General features: G+C 45.2%; 1 protein-coding gene across 1 annotated transcript in view; it reads right to left on the bottom strand.

Moving 5' to 3' along the window:
* Positions 1 to 18,744, bottom strand: part of LRRC56 (leucine rich repeat containing 56) — a 594,120-nt gene that overhangs the window by 491,713 nt on the left and 83,663 nt on the right. The window contains exon 2 of the mRNA XM_086958939.1: positions 8,810 to 8,881. The gene's annotated coding sequence lies outside the window, so the exon portion shown is untranslated. The remainder of the gene's footprint in view (positions 1 to 8,809; positions 8,882 to 18,744) is intronic.

The raw sequence follows: 18,744 nt of genomic DNA, 5'->3' as shown, positions 1-18,744 counted from the left end.
CGAAATTAATAGCTTTGTCATTTACATTGCCAATAGTTATAACTTTCGCAAATGTGACACCTATAGCATTTGTAATGTAATATGTGTTGTATTTACGTGACTTACATGTATTGATATTACAAATAACAATTGCTTTTAATTTTTTTTCAATAATTAATACTTAAATGAAAGTTATTGTAATTTATAATGGCAATAGCTTAAAGTTTTGTAAATAACTTTTGTGAAGATTATGTTCAGTGTATTTTATTGTGACGAAAATCCAAGAACAGAAGTAAATTATTAACATTTGTAATAAAGCTTGAAACATTGAGAGAACATATGTGAACCAGGTGTTGCTGAATGGTTGCACAGATTGATGCTGTGGTGGCGCTGAGTGATGTTGTGATGGCGAACGAGTGATGCAGTGGCGTTCAGTGATGCTGTTGTAGCGCATAGTGATGTTGTGGTGCCACTGAATGATGCTGTGGTGGTGCGGAGTGATGCTGTATGCTATGCTAAGTTTTGTTTTGCTATTCTATGTTTTGTTTTGTTATGTTATGCTATGTTTTGCTATCCTATGCTTTGATTTGATATGCTATGCTATGCTGTGTTTTGTTATGCTATGCTATGTTTTGTTTTGCTATGTTATGCATTGTTATGCTAAGCTATGTTTTGTTATGCTATGCTATGTTTTGTCGTGTTTATTTATGCTATGCTTTGTTTTGCTATGCTATGTTTTGTTATGCTATGCTATGTTATGTTTTGTTGTGTTTGGTATGCTATGTTTTGCTATGCTATTACATGTTTTGTTTTGCTATTTTCCCTCGAAATAAGGGCTCAGTCGACAATGTCAAGGTCATTTGGGAAGCCTTCAAAGTGACGATCTGAGGTTACTGTACGAACGATACGTACCCTTGACCGCGAAATGAAGGAGCTAGAGAATCGGATTGTGGGAGTGAAGTGACACAGGCACACGCTGAATTCTGGACTAAGCTGATGCAATACGAAGAGGAGGCTGCGAGAGAAGCCAAGTTCAGGGGTAGGCACTGGTCGGCAAGAAAATACTGTGAGGGTGACAGACTTGGAAGGGCACTTGCAGTCCTAACCCGCAACCCACACTTTACTAACACTATTCTTGAAGTCAATAACTCGGAGGGGCAGGTAGTTAGGGACAATGAGGGAATATTAAATGTTTTTGTGCACACTATACTGCATTATTTACCATCAACAACTCAAGGGATGTGCAATTTGACGATTTCCTTGGTAATGTTGCCCTATGCTGGCTCAGCGATGTCCATAGGACCTTCTTGTGCGCACCTTTTGAAGTAGACGAAATTAGAGAAGCAATAATGGCCCTAAAGAATGGAAAGGCTCCAGGGTTGGATGGACTCCCAGCGGAGTTTTACAAGACATATATCGATATCATGGCTCCTGTTCTTCGTGAAGTATTTGAGGAGTCCCTGGAAGTGGGAGTCTTGCCACGCTCGATGCGGGAAGTCATGATCACGTCCCTCTTGAAACCAGGTAAAAATCCCAAATCTTGTGATGCCTATCGCCCACTATCCCTGATAAATTGTGATGTAAAGATTCTAGCCAAGGTGCTGGCCACTCGCCTGTCCCTCTTGATGACCAAACTCATACTGCTCGATCTATCTGGATTTGTCCCTGGGCGATCCACCACCCACAGCCTGCGGACCTTGTTCTCATTGATTCGGACAGTGGCTCCTGATTTCCCGAAACGGCAATTTTCTTTGATGCCTCCAAGGCGTTCGATTCGGTTGAATGGAATTATCTTTTTGCTGTGTTGCAGCGCATGGGATTCCCTAGGCTGTTCATCTCCTGGGTTCAACTGTTATACACACAGCCAACTGCAAAAATACTTATCAATGGCCATTTATCCCCCTTGATCGATATTACACGCGGAACTAGTCAGGGGTGTCCACTTTTCCCCCTCCTATTTGCTATCGCCATAGAGCCGTTGGCCTGTCGTCTCCGTCAGCAACACCCAAGTGGCGCTTTTCGCTGCTTCCAGCGTCAGATGGCTGTACGCTGATGACATGACGTTATTTGTTACTGACCCACTACACAACTTAAATCCCTTGTTGCGAGAGTTCGCTGTCTTTGGCAGATTGTCGGGGTACAGATACATTGGAATAAGTCGCAGTTCTACCCTCTCACTGATGCAGTGTCAGAATTTTCCTTAGACTTTCCATTAGAATGGTGCCACTCAGATCTTCGTTACTAGGGAATACAGGTTTCCAGAGATAGAGAGGAGACACTTCGGCTTAATTATGGTGTTGCTATCACCATATTGACCACCACTATAGATAGATGGCTTTACCTCCCCTTATCTATGGCGGGCAGGGCCTCCCTCATTAAAATGGTGGTGTTACCCCGTTTTTTATATCTTTTTTTTAAATATTACCTACTACCCTGGTGCCTTTTTTTCAAAACATTAAGAACTGAATTGATCCGACTGTTCTGGGGGGTAAACGGCTGAGGCTTCGGTGGTCGGTACTAGCACAACCATATGACAAAGGGGGGTTTGACCTTCCTGATTTGGAAGCTTACTATATGAGTGCCCAAGCACACTACGCCTACTTTTGGATGATACCCAAACCCTTTATGTCTCAGCTGGCAGCGGAAGATTGGGTGACGAATCCTCGTTCCCTGAGCGGCCTTCTATAGGCCCCTGTTCCGGCCATAGAAACACCATTCACGACTGTCACATGCACGATAGATGCATGGCGGCGTATAGCTAAAATATTGCGCTGTCCCTTACTCTATTCAGCACAGATGCCCTTAACTTACCATCCTAAACTGGCGCTGCTTCAGGAGAAAGGTTTTCAATTCCTGTGCCAACGACTTAACGTGAAAAAGTGGGGTGACCTTTTTGCTGATGTTCAATTCAATACAATGGATTTGTTTTTAAAAAACCACCAACCTACTCCCCTTGATATTTTTATTACATACGGCTGCGTCAGGGGATGAAGGAGATTCTGCCGGAATACCCTCAGGAACCTGCTAACCTAGCTCCGTTGCATTTTATGTTGGGATCACAGGATGGCTCGCACCTGGTATCGGGCATATATGGGCATGTTAGGACGCAGCGACAGGGATTTGAAGGGTCTGCCCGATTACATTGGGGGGAAGACTTGGCACTTGAGATCACCGATGAGCAGTGGTTTTACTGTTGTAACATTACGGCTAGAATATCTGCTAGTTGTAGACTCAAGATTATCCATTATAGGTTTCTACAGAGATTGTACTATACACCACTGAAAAAATTCAGATTCCACTTGTCTGTTGACGATAGATGTGAGCGCTGTCATGCGGAAGGTGCTGGTTTTCTTCATTTGTTTTGGGAATGCCCTGGTGTTCGGGATTATTGGCAGCAAGTACATGAGGCCCTGGAAGCCATGGTGGGAGAAACCTAGGATGCTAACCCCCTATTGATGTTGGTCGGATATACACTGCCTATACCTAAGTCTTAAAGAAAATGTCTTGATATCGCCCTCTTGCTGGCAAAGAGGAGGCTGCCATGTCGGTGGGGACGGGGAAGAGCCCCCGAAATTCAAGAACTGGTTTAATGATGTCATATATTGCCAAGAACAGATGCTATTTTTGTTGAAACACAACCACTATCCAGCAGACCGAAAGACATATGGGGACCTCTGACCACCTATCTCATCTCTCGCGGCGAGAAGGACGGAGACTCTGCATGCGATGAGATACGTAGCAATGGCGGTGGGCATCTGGAAGCTTAAATGCACTAATAGAACATGATGCCTGTAATTCTAGATTCTACTACAGCCATGTTTTTTAAACTCTGTACATCCATGGGTTACTCCCTGCTTTTGATATTTCTGGATCAATATGCCACGCTACCCTTCTGAGGTATATCATTTAATGTTTTCTGCCCTGGACTACGATATATGTAGCCATGATTGCTCTGATATATGTTAATGGCTTTTCTGTCCTGATCTTAATACTTGTTGATTGTTTGACTTATTATTGCTGTATTACCTTATGCTCTTTCTTCTTTATTGCCTTGTATGGAGCACAAGCCGAAATACCACTGTATGATTGTCCTTATTGTGAAAATTATAAAAATAAAGTTTAGGAAAAAAAAATGTTTTGTTTTGCTATGCTATGTGTTGTGTTTTGTTAAGCTTTGCTATGTTTTGTTGTGTTTTGCTATGTTTTGTTATGCTATGTGTTTTGTTATGCTATGTTTTATGTTATGCTATGTTTTGTTATGCTATGCTATGTTTCGTTTTGCTATCCTATGCTTTGTTTTGTTATGCTATGCTATGTTTAGTTTTGCTATCCTATGCTTTGTTTTGTTATGCTATGCTATGCTATGTTGTGTTTTGTTATGCTATGATATTTTTGTTGTGTGTTGCTCTGCTATGCTTTGTTATGCTATGTTTTGTTATGCTACACTATGTTTTGTTGTGTTTTATTATGCTATGCTTTGTTTTGCTATGCTATGTTTTGTTATGCTATGTTTAGTTATGCTATGCTATGCTTTGTTATGCTTTGTTTTGTTATGCTATGCTAAGCTTTGTTTTGTTATGCTATGCTATGTTGTGTTTTGTTATGCTATGCTATGTTTTGTTGTGTTTTGTTATGCTATGCTATGTTTTGCTATGCTTTGCAATGCAATGTTGTGTTATGTATGCTATGTTTTGTTGTGTTTTGTTATGCTATGTTTTGTTGTGTTTTGTTATGCTATGTTATGCTATGCTTTGTTTTATGTTATGTTGTGCTATGTTTTGTTATGTTATGCTATGTTTTGTTCTGCTATGTTTTGTGGTGTTTTGCTATACTTGTTGTTATGCTATGCTATGCTATGCTTTGTTGTGTTTTGCTATGCTATGTTTTGTTTTGTTATGCTATGTTTTGTTTTGCTGTCCTATGCTTTGTTTTGTTATGCTATGTTTTGCTATCCTATGCTTTTTTGTTATGCTATGCTATGCGGTGTTTTGTTATGCTATGCTCTGTATTGTTATGCTATGTTGGTGAGGGTGTGTGAGTGTGTGTGAGGGTGAGTGAGGGTGGGTGAGGGGGTGTGAGGGTGAGGGTGTGTGAGGGTGAGAGGGTGTGAGGGTGAGGGGGTGTGAGGGAGAGGGGGTGTGAGGGTGAGGGGGTGTGAGTGAGTGAGGGTGTGTGAGGGTGAGGGTGTGTGAGGGTGAGAGTGTGAGGGTGAGGGATGTGAGGGTGTGAGGGTGTGTGAAGGTGTGTGAGGTAGTGAGGGTGTGTGAGGGTGGGTGAGGGTGAGTGACGGTGTGTAAGGGGGTGAGGGGGTGAGGGTGAGGAGGTGTGAGTGTGTGTGGGGGTGTGAGGGGGTGAGGGGGTGAGGGTGGTGAGGGTGTGAGGGTGCGAGGGTGAGTGAGGGTGTGTGAGGGTGTGTGAGGGTGGTGTCCCGGTGTCGGAGAGAGCAGATAATCCTGGAATACCATAAAGGAGTTATTGAAACTTGGCACGTGGGCCTTGGAGTCTAACCCAGGGGAGGCCAGCATTTTCTTCAAACCTGAGCCGGGATTGCAGATGACCCTCTCATGCAAATGATGCTAATTCAGCTCATTATTTGTAAATTGGCTGTGCTGTAAGTTTGCTGTGGGTGTCCTGAAAATGTGACATGCCTGTTGCCTTTGCTGTGGAGATCTTGAAAACAAAGCATGGGGCTTGTCCTTGCCACAGAGATCTCCCAAATTTCCATCGGCCTTGCCATCACTGGGTGTCCTCTAAATGTGGCAATCGTCTGGTTCTCTGTGGAGAGCCTGCCATGCCCTGGCACCAGCAGTCGGACAGACACTGGCGGTCAGTGCCCTACAGAAAACAAGAGTGGTGTTTTGCTGGTAGGAGGAAAGGCTGCATTATTCTGATGTTTTGTGAGAAGCTGTTTCAAAGTTATGCAGCCTTCGATAAAAATGAGTAGCCACCCGTCCACTGAAGCTAAAAATATTGTTAGCCACTCCCTTCTGCGTTTCCTTGGTGTTAGTTCTGCGTTTTAGCAAATACATAAGATGGGAGAAAGAAGCTGGATTGCAGTGACTCTCTCTTTATCTGCCTCTGTATAGCTTCTGACCTTTCACATCTGTGACTTGTCACCGGAAGTGACTTCCATGGGTAGCTAATACATCCGGTGGCTTAGTGGACTAATAGGTCCACTGTAGGGGCCTGTCTTTTGCCACATGGCCACTGGGTCAAATTCCAGCGAGTGCACTCAGCCTTTCCTCCTAGTAAGGTCGATAACATGAGTACAATTGAGATGGGTGAAATGAATATCTGTTATTCAGCACCAAGAGGCCCTTCTGGGTGAACGTGCGCTTACAAATAAATACGTGTTGTTAATTCTTCCAGTCACGAGCATTAGAGTAGATTCAGGTTTCCAGGGGCCACGTGTGAAATGACTAGAGGCTTGTTTCCTATAAAAGAGTGGGGTCTGCGCCCTCCGAATGAGGGTAGACGTATCACTGGGTTACCAACCACTCAGTGGATCACAGCGTTAAAATGAGTACCCCTCAGTTGACTAACAGTAGACCGTAAGCTTAGCCACCAGTACTAGATTCCGCTTGTGCTGCTTGATGGATTCTAGTTTAATAAGTCTCACATTGTAATGTGGGTGCGCCCGGCTAGCGTGTGTCCTGCCGCGCTGCACTCAGCCTTTCCTCCTACTAAGGTCGATAACATGAGTACAATTGAGTTGGGTGAAAGGAATATCTGTTATTCAGCGTCAAGATGCCCTTCTGGGTGAACGTGCGCTTACAAATAAATACGTTTCGTTAATACTTCCAGTCACGTGCATTAGAGTAGATTCAGGTTTCCAGGGGCCACATGTGAAATGACTAGAGGATTGTTTCCTATAAAAAAAGTGGGCGGCCGCGCCCTCCGAATGAGGGTAGACGTATCACTGGGTTACCAACCACTCAGTGGATCACAGTGTAGGCTGCCAGTTAGAAGTGTAAAACGCAGACATCCCTGGCTCAACCGTTCATCCTCTGAGACTGTTAAAGTTAGTACCCCTCAGTTGACTAACAGTAGACCGTATGCTTAGCCTCCAGTAATAGATTCCGCTTGTGTTGCCTGATGGATTCTAGATTAATAAGTGTCACATTGTAATGTGGGTGCGCCCGGTTAGCGTGTATCCCTCCGCGCTGCCCTCAGCATTTCCTCCTTCTAAGGTCGATAACATGAGTACAATTGAGTTGGGTGAAAATTAATATCTGTTACTCAGCGCCAAGATGCCCTTCTGGGTGAACGTGCGCTTACATTGGAAAACAACAGTTTATCATGGTAGGGGACGAAGTGGCAAGCTGCAGGAAGAGGGCAGGGAGGGAGGCGGCTGGTCGTAAAAGATGGAGACAGAAAGAGAGAACAAGAGGCAGGCAGAGAGACAGGCGAATGATATCAGGGCGACAGGAGAGAGAGGGCGCGAGAGAAGGGACAGGGGGTCTCACAAGAGCTTTCTCTGCATGGAGGAGGAAGAGATAAAGGAAGAGGGAGGAGATAAGACAGAGAGCAGCAGGGGGAGAGCATGGGATGGAGAGATGTGGGAGGAAAGACAAAGAATGAAAAGGTTGAAAGCGAGAGAGAGGAGAAGAAGAGGTAAGGAGAGAGAGAGCTGGATGAAGAACAGACTATGAAAACAAATAAATAAAGGCTCACGAGAGCGAGGCCAGCAAGTTCGGGAGCGCATTCCATTGAAGTCTGATGGTAGAGTGGGGCGGGGGAGCGGGGGAGCGGCTTCCTTTGAAGTCTGATGCCGAGGCTCAGACAAATGGTGGTGTGCGAGCGGCTTCCTTTCAAGTCTGATGGGGGTGGGAGGGTGCAAATGGTGAGCGCGCACCCAGCTCACATGCACTGGCCATAATCCGCATTCCAAAGCCCTCTTGGCAGGATTTTCTGGTGCCCCTCTATATTTCTCGCATAGCGATTGCTTAAGTAATAGCTAGGCTCGACCTAAAAAGGGTGATCACAACCCAAACCACTGGAAGTCCATGCTTGCTTCCGCCCTCCCAATCTGGCGAGCGGCATTGCTGAGATAGACAGGGCCCAGAGTAAAGCCCTTTATAGGGTGGAGAACAGAGGATCCTGCAGAAACATCCAACAACAGGGTGCTGGGACGAGCTCTGGCAACTACTATCCAAGACTCCTAGAGATGATGCACTACCCCATGATTCACACACACAGTTTGTGACTACCCTCATCTAATACCCAAAACATGCTGACCAGGCCCCTACTAGGCTGCTGGGTAATTGCATTTCCCGTGGTGGACCTCCTGGTCTTATCTTTTACCACTCTTGCCTGCTCCCGCGTGTCTGACGCTCCCCCTCTGGTGCCCAGGAGACTCCTAAATTATCATTAACCTCAGGATGGGCACACATCTGCCACCTATCTACATATCCCCTGCGCTCGGCACAGACACCCAGTTGGATTTCTTAATCTTTATGCAAATTTCAGTATGGCTACCTATAATTATGGCTACCTATAGTGGTCGTCGTGCACAGAAGAGGTTTTGATTACATTAATGTGTAGGAACTATTGGATATATGTGCACTGTTTCTATTCTGTATTTACTATGCATCATTAAAAACTCAATAAAATTATATTTTAAAAAATGGTTAGCATCTAATCCATCAAACGAGTCACTGACAGAAGTGAGTTGAAAATAATGTAAGCAGGCTATAAAAATTGTACCAAAAAATTGCATGTTCACATAAACATTCTACTGAGAAAAGCCGAGGCTGAAAGAAAGGGCACTACAGGGGCAATTGATGCAGACACCAAGGAATACCCATACAAATAAATAAGCATATTTTACCTCCAAGGGATCTTCAGATGGTGCAGAGGGAGAGCCCCTTCTTCTGGATTGGTGTAGCTGATGCCACCTGATCTGTGAACAGAGCAACATAGTATTTGACTGAAGGTAGCAGGGAAAACGGAATATTCATTATTACTTTTTGCTTCTGTTTTGAGGTGCAACAACTTGTTTTTATGGAATTAAACAGTTTTATATTTGGTGTATATCGATCTCTGAGTTAAGTGTGACGTTCGGGACCCTACTCATTGAGACAGATCTACCAACTCTGTAAGCGGAGTCTTCTGGTTTAGTTAACTGATGCACCTATGGCACCACATCCATGAGGTTGATAAAATTATTACCACAGAGGTAGACAAAAATAAAGGTCTCTTATCTGTGATTGCCACGAGGGACAAAGTGTGATCTATACATACCCTTGCTAGGTTACATAATAAACATGGTGAGTTTGGTACTAATATCTGTGCTCTTGTTATAAAAAGAGACGGATGATAGAGATTCTGTCACTAATTTCAATTTCTTACTCCTGTCTCTGGTGCCGTCTCTTCTGGGATCACGATGGAGATCTCCGCAGCAACATCTTCCTACTCGATGGGGCACTCCTCGTCGTCCTCCTCCTCCTCCTCCTCATCTGCTCCGGTGTCCCGTGCTTCGCGGACCTTCCAGTGCAGCCTCTTCAGGTCGCCCAGGGCGGCTCCCACGGGGCCTCTCTGGGTGTTTCCTGCATCCTCCAAGTCGCTGTCCTCTGTTCCAGAGTACACAGTGATGTATCCCTCCTCTGTGCTGTCCTTCTTGGCCTTGATGATCTTCTTCCTCTTTGTGTAGAAGCCTCTTTTCTAGACCTCGTCCTCTTCCTGTTGCCCTGGAGGAGGGTCTGGTCTCCCTTCTGCTCCTCCTCTCCGGTGTTGGGGTGGGCTTTGGCGTCAGTTGGTGGCAGTGCAGTTCCCGTTTTCCCTCCGGACCTGGTCTGCCTCCTACTCTCTTTTCTCTCTTTCTTCTCCTTCTTGCCTTTGTCCCGCAGCCTCTGCTTTCTGACTTTCGTCCATTCCTCCTCTATCACCTTGTCATCTTCGCCACTCCTGCTGCCGTCTGTCTGGGGTTGCTTCCCTTGCTCTTCTTCTTTTTACTTCCCCTTTGCCTTGGCTGAAGCCTGCTCCTCTTCTTCTCCTCTGCTGGCTCCTGCTTCTGGCTCTGGGTCCGGGTCCCTCTGGGTTTCCTTTGGTTGAGCCTCTGGTGCTCCTCCCTCTGGGTCTCCTTTGGGGTGCTGGGCTTTCGTTGCTTGTACCACCTCCATCGGGGTGGTGGTTCCTCCGCTGTGGTTGGTTACACTACGGGGTCCTCTTTGGCTTTCGCTGAGACTGGTCCTTTGGGTGGTGAAATCTTCTGGGCTGGTCCCTTCTGTGCGACCTTCCTGGTTGGCTCCGGTTTCTTGTCTGTTTCTTCCCTTGCAGCCTTCAGGATGTTGGTCACCTTGGCGGCGGGTCCATCGTTGGTCTGGTGGTCCTCTGGGCTTGAGTGCCTCCCGCTGCTGTTGCGTAGGTCTTGGGGTTTGTCAGATTTGAGGCACTGGTAGTAAGTGTGTCCTTCTCCTTCACAGAAGTTGCACTTCTCCCATTTGTTCGTGTCATGCCCACTCTTTTTGCAGATTCTGCAGATCTTCTTCAAGTAGTCCCTTCCTATGTGGCCCACAGCCTCGCACTTCCTGCAGGTGACGTGTTGTCCAAGTTACCTAGTTGCCCGCCAGGTCGTGCTCCAAATGCCTTTGCTGTCTCTGACCTTTGTGGATCCATTCATGGTGGTGCCGTATCCCAGGAGCAGTGACGCAATGTCTCTATCCGGGATGTGGGGGTTAGTCATCTCCACCGTTAGCCTCTTCTCTGTTGACGCTGGTGCCCATCCTGTCGTAAGGTGGAAGGGGCTGTAAGGTTCTAACTTTTTCTTCCCCTGAAAGAAATCCCAGTACTTCCTAAAGAGGGCCGGGGTGATGAAACTTAGGAGGAAAATCATGCCTGACGCGGACTCCTGGCAGCTCAGCCCCTCCGGCACTGGGACCCTGGTCAGCCTGGGCCCTTCCTTGTCCTTTACCTCCCACTGCATGACCTGGGTGTGCCAGTGGGAGATATTATACCAATTGAAGGGTTCTGAGGCTGTCCCTTGTCTGGTCCCTGTCTGGCTCTTTTTCCCTTTCCTTCTGGTTTGGCTGTGCCAGCGCTTTCTGGCCCACCTTGGAGCCTTTTTGTCACCAGTCTTCACAACACTGGAGCTCTCTTTTTGGGGGGTGTCCTTACTTGCGTTTATGCAGCCCTCACCTTTGGGTGTGTGGTTGAGCTTTTGGGTGTCCACTAGGGGGAAGCCATCTGGGGTGGTCACTGGGGTTCCAGTGTTCATTGTGCCCGCCATTGGTGGGCTCTGGGCTTACTGGTACTAACTGGGGTTACCGTCCGGTTACCAGTGTGGCCTGGGGTCTACTGTATGGATCCCAGCAGACCACAATAGTCTGCAGTGCAATAAACACTGTCCAGTCACTCACTCCCAAGAGCTAAAGTAAGGGTGATAGGTGTTACCACCTAAGCATACATCCCCTCACCAGAGGTCTGGGCTCTGTACAGGCCTGTGAAGGATGTTGGGAGGATTGTTAGTCCTCCAGGATTAGTCCACCCAAACAGCAGGAAAGAAGAAATTTCAGGGAGCGCAATGTTACTGTGCTTTAGGAGCTGATCACAGGTCTTTGGCTGGCAATCTTTTGCGCTCCTAGTATCCTAGTATTGTGCTGGTATCCCTCCTACTTCCTTAAAAGACATTTGTATAATTTGCAAATTTATTTTGCCTTGAAGTCAAAGTCGTAATTCTGAAATGTATCGAATTTAATTCCGGGAAGCGGCTTCAATTTCTTACTTTTACATCTGCTCGTGTTAGTATGCAGAACAAAAAAATCCCTTTAAATGAATAGACTTTCAAAAGTACATAATTCTCTTTACAACCATAAATCGGGATCCTCTTGTGTACCATCGAACACTGCATAAATTGGAATAGAGTCATAAAGAGTTTGAGACAGAATATGAAAATGAAAAAGGACGGAGGGGACAATCTGCACGACCGTTCAACCCATGATAAAGCGCCTTCATTCCTTGCTCATTAGGTATACAGAAGAGCGTTGCATTTGCACTCTAACAATGTTCTTAGCTAACGGGTGTGTCTAAATACGTTTGCCTTTTGTATGCTTGAGCATTCTGCAGCCACATTAAAAATACCAGCAGCTCCTGTATAAAACTGGAAGGAATCCTGTTTGTAAAACTCTATTTGGTTACCTAGCGCTAGCCACGCGCTCAGTGTGAGGAACAAAAGATAAGGTTTAACGCGCCGGGAACACATGCCGCCTAGTTATCACATTACATTCAACTAGCTTCAGAAGATCTAGGGTAGCACTTCACCGACAGTTCAGGTAACTCACACCTTCTCGAAAATGACTTACCTGGCAAACACTCCAAGATAAATTACAAGAAGGAGCAGCTAGCTAGTACAGCTGTATCTAACGAATACGTGAAAATAGTAAAACAAAAGTGTTCGTTAACCCTAGTTTGAGCTTCCTTTTCATTATAGTAGTTTTATATATACATATCAAATTTAAAACTATGTGCATTTTGGGGTGACCAAACTGCAGTTTTTAAGAGGAACACAAGTGGTAAATGAAGTCAAAACTAAAGAGTGTACCCTTCGATGGGTATAATGTCTCCCACCGGCACGCCCAAGGTCATGTGGAAGTGACCCTGGGCTGATGTGAGGGCAGTAGAGGGAGAGGGGAAGACAAGAAAATGAAAGGAGAGGGTCCCATGCTTCGGATGTAGACAAAAGGGAGGAGGGTATGATGTATAACATGCCTCACCCAGGGCCATAACCACTTCGGAAAGCCCTCTTTCTCTTTAATGAGAAGGTCGAAGCAGATGCCTGAGCAGCCAGGCTCTCCAGTGTCAGCTCGCAGGGGTTACTCTATTCATTCTATCAACCCGGGTTCTGTCTTAATACACAATTGGTTCTGTATATGATGAATGCAATGCTGATACGCATATGTTACAAGGATAACATTCCTGAATTGCATTTAATACACAATAGTGTGTATTGCTGAAAGCAATTTCATTTGCATCAATTTCTCGGATGCTATATGGGGGAACAATATAAACACGCTAGGCCTGCTTCTGGTTATGCTTTTATCTAATAATCATAATACTTGAAGAATTAATTTCATGATTAAGTTTCCATAGGAAGAGCTATTGACCCGTAACAATAGTTGGAATCGCAACACAATATAAGATGCCAAACTTTCTGAATGTTTCTCTTAATGGAGTGTCTGATTAAATGGGGGTTACTTCTGTTGTTGTGTGCTGGTTCGTATGCAGACATGCCTCGGCAGTAAAAGTTGACACTTTAGGCCATAGGACATCCCATTTTAGCTACCTTGACAGTTTTAACCTTGTTAATTCATTATTCATTAATTCTTTAATTCGGCAATTTGCCATAAAAGATTGCACAAATACATACATAAAAATGCATTAAAAAAAGGAGAACATGCCAATTTTACTAATGTACAATCATTTAAAATTTGACACAATGAGTAGGATTAATAACAACACATGGTTGGATATGCTACAGTTGGATCATGCAAGTAAATGGTCATGCATTATTAGTTACAGTTTTAGACCTATTTTGCTCCTGGCAATATAAACAGAATGAAGGAATCTGCTGACACTAAAAACAATGATCTGAGAAGTATCAGACTTAATTATTCTATATGCCAAATTACATGACCTAATTCCCAAAATGTTACACAAAGGTTTAATCCATTTTTTCCTGGCTTTGGAATATGCTTGGCAGAAAAACAATATGTGAACCTCATCCTCCTTGTAATTTCCTTCACACATGAAGCAATTTCCACTTGCTACATAAGTTTCGTCTTTATTTTTCCTAGACCAGAATTCCTTTATATAGTTGGTCATAAGGTTTCCATACCTAAACTTCATAAATAAGGTCTTTGCAAGGGGGGGCTCAACTTCATCAAGGAACACCTCAAAAAGGGGTTCGTCCTTAAAAGTTACAAAGCTATTCACTAGAGTCCCACATCTGTTCCCATTGACTAATTGGTTATTTATAAAGGACCAAAAGACATTTTTCACCATAATTTTTGTGTTGTGTGGTAGTCTTTCGGGATGCTCCCATAACTGTGGGAGACCTAAGATGGAAAACCATGTTTTAATATGTTTGAGCCAAAGAATAGAGTTCAGTGAGTCTAAGCTCATTATTTCTTGTAACCCATTCCTATAATCGTCCAATTCTGGTGGCAGCCACAATCTTACCCAGAACATTAAAGGCCTGAGAGTGGTGTAATGATCTGTCCTCTTAAAGTTCAGATCCAATTGAAGAGGCACTAAAGGGGTACTTGTAGGAACCCTTACAATACTTTGCATTAATTTATTATCCATGGTGGAAAAGATATCCTTTGCCGATGGCCCCCAGATCTCAGCCCCGTAAAGAGCTGCAGGTTGGACTTTGAATTTAAAAAGTTCCATAACAGGTGTCACTGCCTTACTTGTACTTGCGTTGAGCTTGCTAATGATTGGTGTAATGTTCTGGGCATAATGTAATGTTCTGGGCACCTTACTTTTCTGAATTTGGAGTTTCCAAGTAAATTTCGAGTCTATCTCAACGCCCAAATAAGAAAAGTGGTCAACTATTTCCAAATCCTGACCATCTAAAGTTAAGCACCCTTTATCCGGCCTACATGGATTTAGGGCCATGCACTTTGTTTTATTTACATTAATTTCCAGCCCTTTCTTGTTGCAATATTCACTAAAGGAGTTAAGTAGCGCCTGGAGACCTTTCTTGGTTTGCGAAATCAAGATGGTATCATCCGCGAAAAGTAACGCAGGCACCCTTTCTCCATTAAGTTGGGGCGAATCATTCGTGCAGCCCTCCAGATGAGCAGGAATATCATTCACAAAAAGTGAAAATAAAGTTGGAGACAGGACGCATCCTTGACGAACGCCACGCTCTATTGGTATATTTTGGGTCAGTTCACCATTAGGACCACATCTCACTTTAGCGAAATTCCTGGCGTGCAGCTCAATTATTTGAGCCAGAAGGCATCCTGGCATCCCAGCCTCATCAAGGGACCTCCAAAGGAGATCCCGTGGCACTAAATCAAATGCCGCTCTCAAATCTACGAAAGCGACATATAAATGCCCTTTCCTGATTAAAACGTATTTCCAGTAAAGGCAGCAAAACCTAAAAACCTGGTCGATGGTACTGACCTTACTCCTGAACCCAGCTTGCAATTTTGTGAGTACCCTTTTCCCCTCTAGCCAATAATTTATACGGGTTAATATGTGCCTTGAATATAATTTCTGCAGGATGTCCAATAAGCTAATCGGTCTATAATTAGAAGGTTCAGACCGATTGCCCTTTTAAAAATTAAAACAATCTTGGCACCCTGCCAGCTGTCTGGGAAGTTACAATTACTAGATAAAATATTAAATAAGTAGTTTACATAGGGTGCCCAGACCTTTATGCCGTGTTTATACAAGTCCCCAGGTATTCTGTTGAGACCCGGGGCTTTGCCATTTTTCAATGCACTGATTGCCATTTCTGTTTCATCAATAGAAAAGTCTAGGCGCTCAATCTGGGGAGGTACCCATGATGCTTTCTTGCAACACTTATCTATACCACTATCAAATTTTTAGGTCTCGGCTAAACGCGCGGAAGCGCGTTGTCGCCGAGAACTTATTGTTAGCGAGTGTGCTTCCCAGGAGACACTCCTGGCCGCGCGCATCGCCTTGGTGGGCGATTTGAAACGCGCACGCAATCGCGCTCGCTGTGGGCAGCTGCTGTCGTGCATTCACACAGACACACACCAGCGCCCATGCACGCACTTGCTCATACAGTGCCATGCTTCAAGGAAGTAAAAATAATGTGGACAGAACGAATAATAAAAAGAAGTTAAACATGAATGCTAAAGCTGTGATGGGCACTAAAAATCGAAAAGCTTAAATCAGATGTGTGAAATAATAACGTACCGAAAAAACCCTGAAAAATAACATGTGCATGAAAGCCAAAAAATGAAAAGCAAGTGTTTATCTGTGGATGCAGTCCGTGCGAAGCATTAATACAAATGTTTACATGCTGGCTTATGTGTTTAATCAAACGGAGAACAGAGGATAAAAGCACAGTGCTAGTGCAATGAGTGAAACAAAACTGTGCTATATATGTCCTCCTAGATCCAACACAGTCTTACATCGTAGGTGCCAAGAAATATATGAGAGTACCTACATACTGCATCCGTCCGTGAAGGGCATTTACACTAAGGAAGGGAGAATGCAGAGTAGTGAGTGCAGAGTAGTGAGTAGTGAGTGCAGAGTAGTGAGTAGTGAGTGCAGAGTAGTGACTGCAGAGTAGTGAGTAGTGAGTGCAGAGTAGTGAGTAGTGAGTGCAGAGTAGTGAGTGCAGAGTAGTGAGTGCAAAGTAGTGAGTAGTGAGTGCAGAGTAGTGAGTGCAGAGTAGTGGGTGCAGAGTAGTGAGTGCAGAGTAGAGAGTAGTGAGTGCAGAGTAGTGAGTGCAGAGTAGTGAGTAGTGAGTGCAGAGTAGTGAGTAGTGAGTGCAGAGTAGTGAGTAGTGAGTGCAGAGTAGTGAGTGCAGAGTAGTGAGTAGTGAGTGCAGAGTAGTGAGTAGTGAGTGCAGAGTAGTGAGTAGTGAGTGCAGAGTAGTGAGTGCAGAGTGCAGAGTAGTGAGTAGTGAGTGCAGAGTAGTGAGTGCAGAGTAGTGAGTGCAGAGTAGTGAGTGCAGAGTAGTGAGTGCAGAGTGCAGAGTAGTGAGTAGTGAGTGCAGAGTAGTGAGTGCAGAGTAGTGAGTGCAGAGTAGTGAGTGCAGAGTAGTGAGTAGTGAGTGCAGAGTAGTGAGTGCAGAGTAGTGAGTGCAAAGTAGTGAGTAGTGAGTGCAGAGTAGTGAGTGCAGAGTAGTGGGTGCAGAGTAGTGAGTGCAGAGTAGAGAGTAGTGAGTGCAGAGTAGTGAGTGCAGAGTAGTGAGTGCAGAGTAGTGAGTAGTGAGTGCAGAGTAGTGAGTAGTGAGTGCAGAGTAGTGAGTAGTGAGTGCAGAGTAGTGAGTGCAGAGTAGTGAGTAGTGAGTGCAGAGTAGTGAGTAGTGAGTGCAGAGTAGTGAGTAGTGAGTGCAGAGTAGTGAGTGCAGAGTGCAGAGTAGTGAGTAGTGAGTGCAGAGTAGTGAGTGCAGAGTAGTGAGTGCAGAGTAGTGAGTGCAGAGTAGATAGTAGTGAGTGCAGAGTAGTGAGTGCAGAGTAGTGAGTAGTGAGTACAGAGTAGTGAGTAGTGAGTGCAGAGTAGTGAGTAGTGAGTGCAGAGTAGTGAGTGCAGAGTAGTGAGTAGTGAGTGCAGAGTAGTGAGTAGTGAGAGGAGAGCAGTGAGTAGTGAGTGCAGAGTAGTGAGTGCAGAGTGCAGAGTAGTGAGTAGTGAGTGCAGAGTAGTGAGTGCAGAGTAGTGAGTAGTGAGTGCAGAGTAGTGAGTAGTGAGTGCAGAGTAGTGAGTGCAGAGTGCAGAGTAGTGAGTGCAGAGTAGTGAGTGCAGAGTAGTGAGTGCAGAGTAGTGAGGGCAGAGTAGTGAGTGCAGAGTAGTGAGTAGTGAGTGCAGAGTAGTGAGTGCAGAGTAGTGAGTGCAGAGTAGTGAGTAGTGAGTGCAGAGTAGTGAGTGCAGAGTAGTGAGTGCAGAGTAGTGAGTGCAGAGTAGTGAATAGTGAGTGCAGAGTAGTGAGTAGTGAGTGCAGAGTGGTGAGTGCAGAGTAGTGAGTGCAGAGTAGTGAGTGCAGAGTAGTGAGTGCAGAGTAGTGAATAGTGAGTGCAGAGTAGTGAGTGCAGAGTAGTGAGTAGTGAGTGCAGAGTAGTGAGTGCAGAGTAGTGAGTAGTGAGTGCAGAGTAGTGAGTGCAGCGTAGTGAGTGCAGCGTAGTGAGTGCAGCATAGTGAGTAGTGAGTGCAGCGTAGTGAGTAGTGAGTGCAGAGTAGTGAGTGCAGAGTAGTGAGTGCAGAGTAGTGAGTGCAGAGTGCAGAGTAGTGAGTGCAGAGTGGTGAGTAGTGAGTGCAGAGTGGTGAGTAGTGAGTGCAGAGTGGTGAGTTGTGAGTGCAGAGTGGTGAGTAGTGAGTGCAGAGTAGTGAGTAGTGAGTAGTGAGTGCAGAGTAGTGAGTAGTGAGTGCAGAGTAGTGAGTGCAGAGTAGTGAGTGCAGAGTAGTGAGTGCAGAGTAGCGAGTGCAGAGTAGTGAGTAGTGAGTAGTGAGTGTAGAGTGGTGAGTAGTGAGTGCAGAGTGGTGAGTAGTGAGTGCAGAGTGGTGAGTAGTGAGTGCAGAGTGGTGAGTAGTGAGTGCAAAGTGGTGAGTAGTGAGTGCAGAGTAGTGAGTGCAGAGTAGTGAGTAGTGAGTGCAGAGTAGTGAGTAGTGAGTAGTGAGTGCAGAGTAGTGAGTGCAGAGTAGTGAGTGCAGAGTAGTGAGTGCAGAGTAGTGAGTAGTGAGTGCAGAGTAGTGAGTAGTGAGTGCAGAATAGTGAGTAGTGAGTGCAGAGTAGTGAGTAGTGAGTGCAGAGTATTGAGTGCAGAGTAGTGAGTGCAGAGTAGTGAGTGCAGACTAGTGAGTAGTGAGTGCAGAGTGGTGAGTAGTGAGTGCAGAGTAGTGAGTAGTGAGTGCAGAGTAGTGAGTGCAGAGTAGTGAGTGCAGAGTAGTGAGTAGTGAGTGCAGAGTAGTGAGTAGTGAGTGCAGAGTAGTGAGTAGTGAGGGCAGAGTAGTGAGGGCAGAGTAGTGAGTAGTGAGGGCAGAGTAGTGAGTAGTGAGTGCAGAGTAGTGAGTAGTGAGTGCAGAGTAGTGAGTGCAGAGTAGTGAGTGCAGAGTAGTGAGTGCAGA

Source organism: Lissotriton vulgaris, chromosome 2_1, assembly GCF_964263255.1.
Source record: "Lissotriton vulgaris chromosome 2_1, aLisVul1.2, whole genome shotgun sequence".
Lineage (NCBI taxonomy): Eukaryota > Metazoa > Chordata > Amphibia > Caudata > Salamandridae > Lissotriton > Lissotriton vulgaris.
Note: the sequence above shows the minus strand (reverse complement) of the source record. Positions and strands in the feature narration are given on the sequence as shown.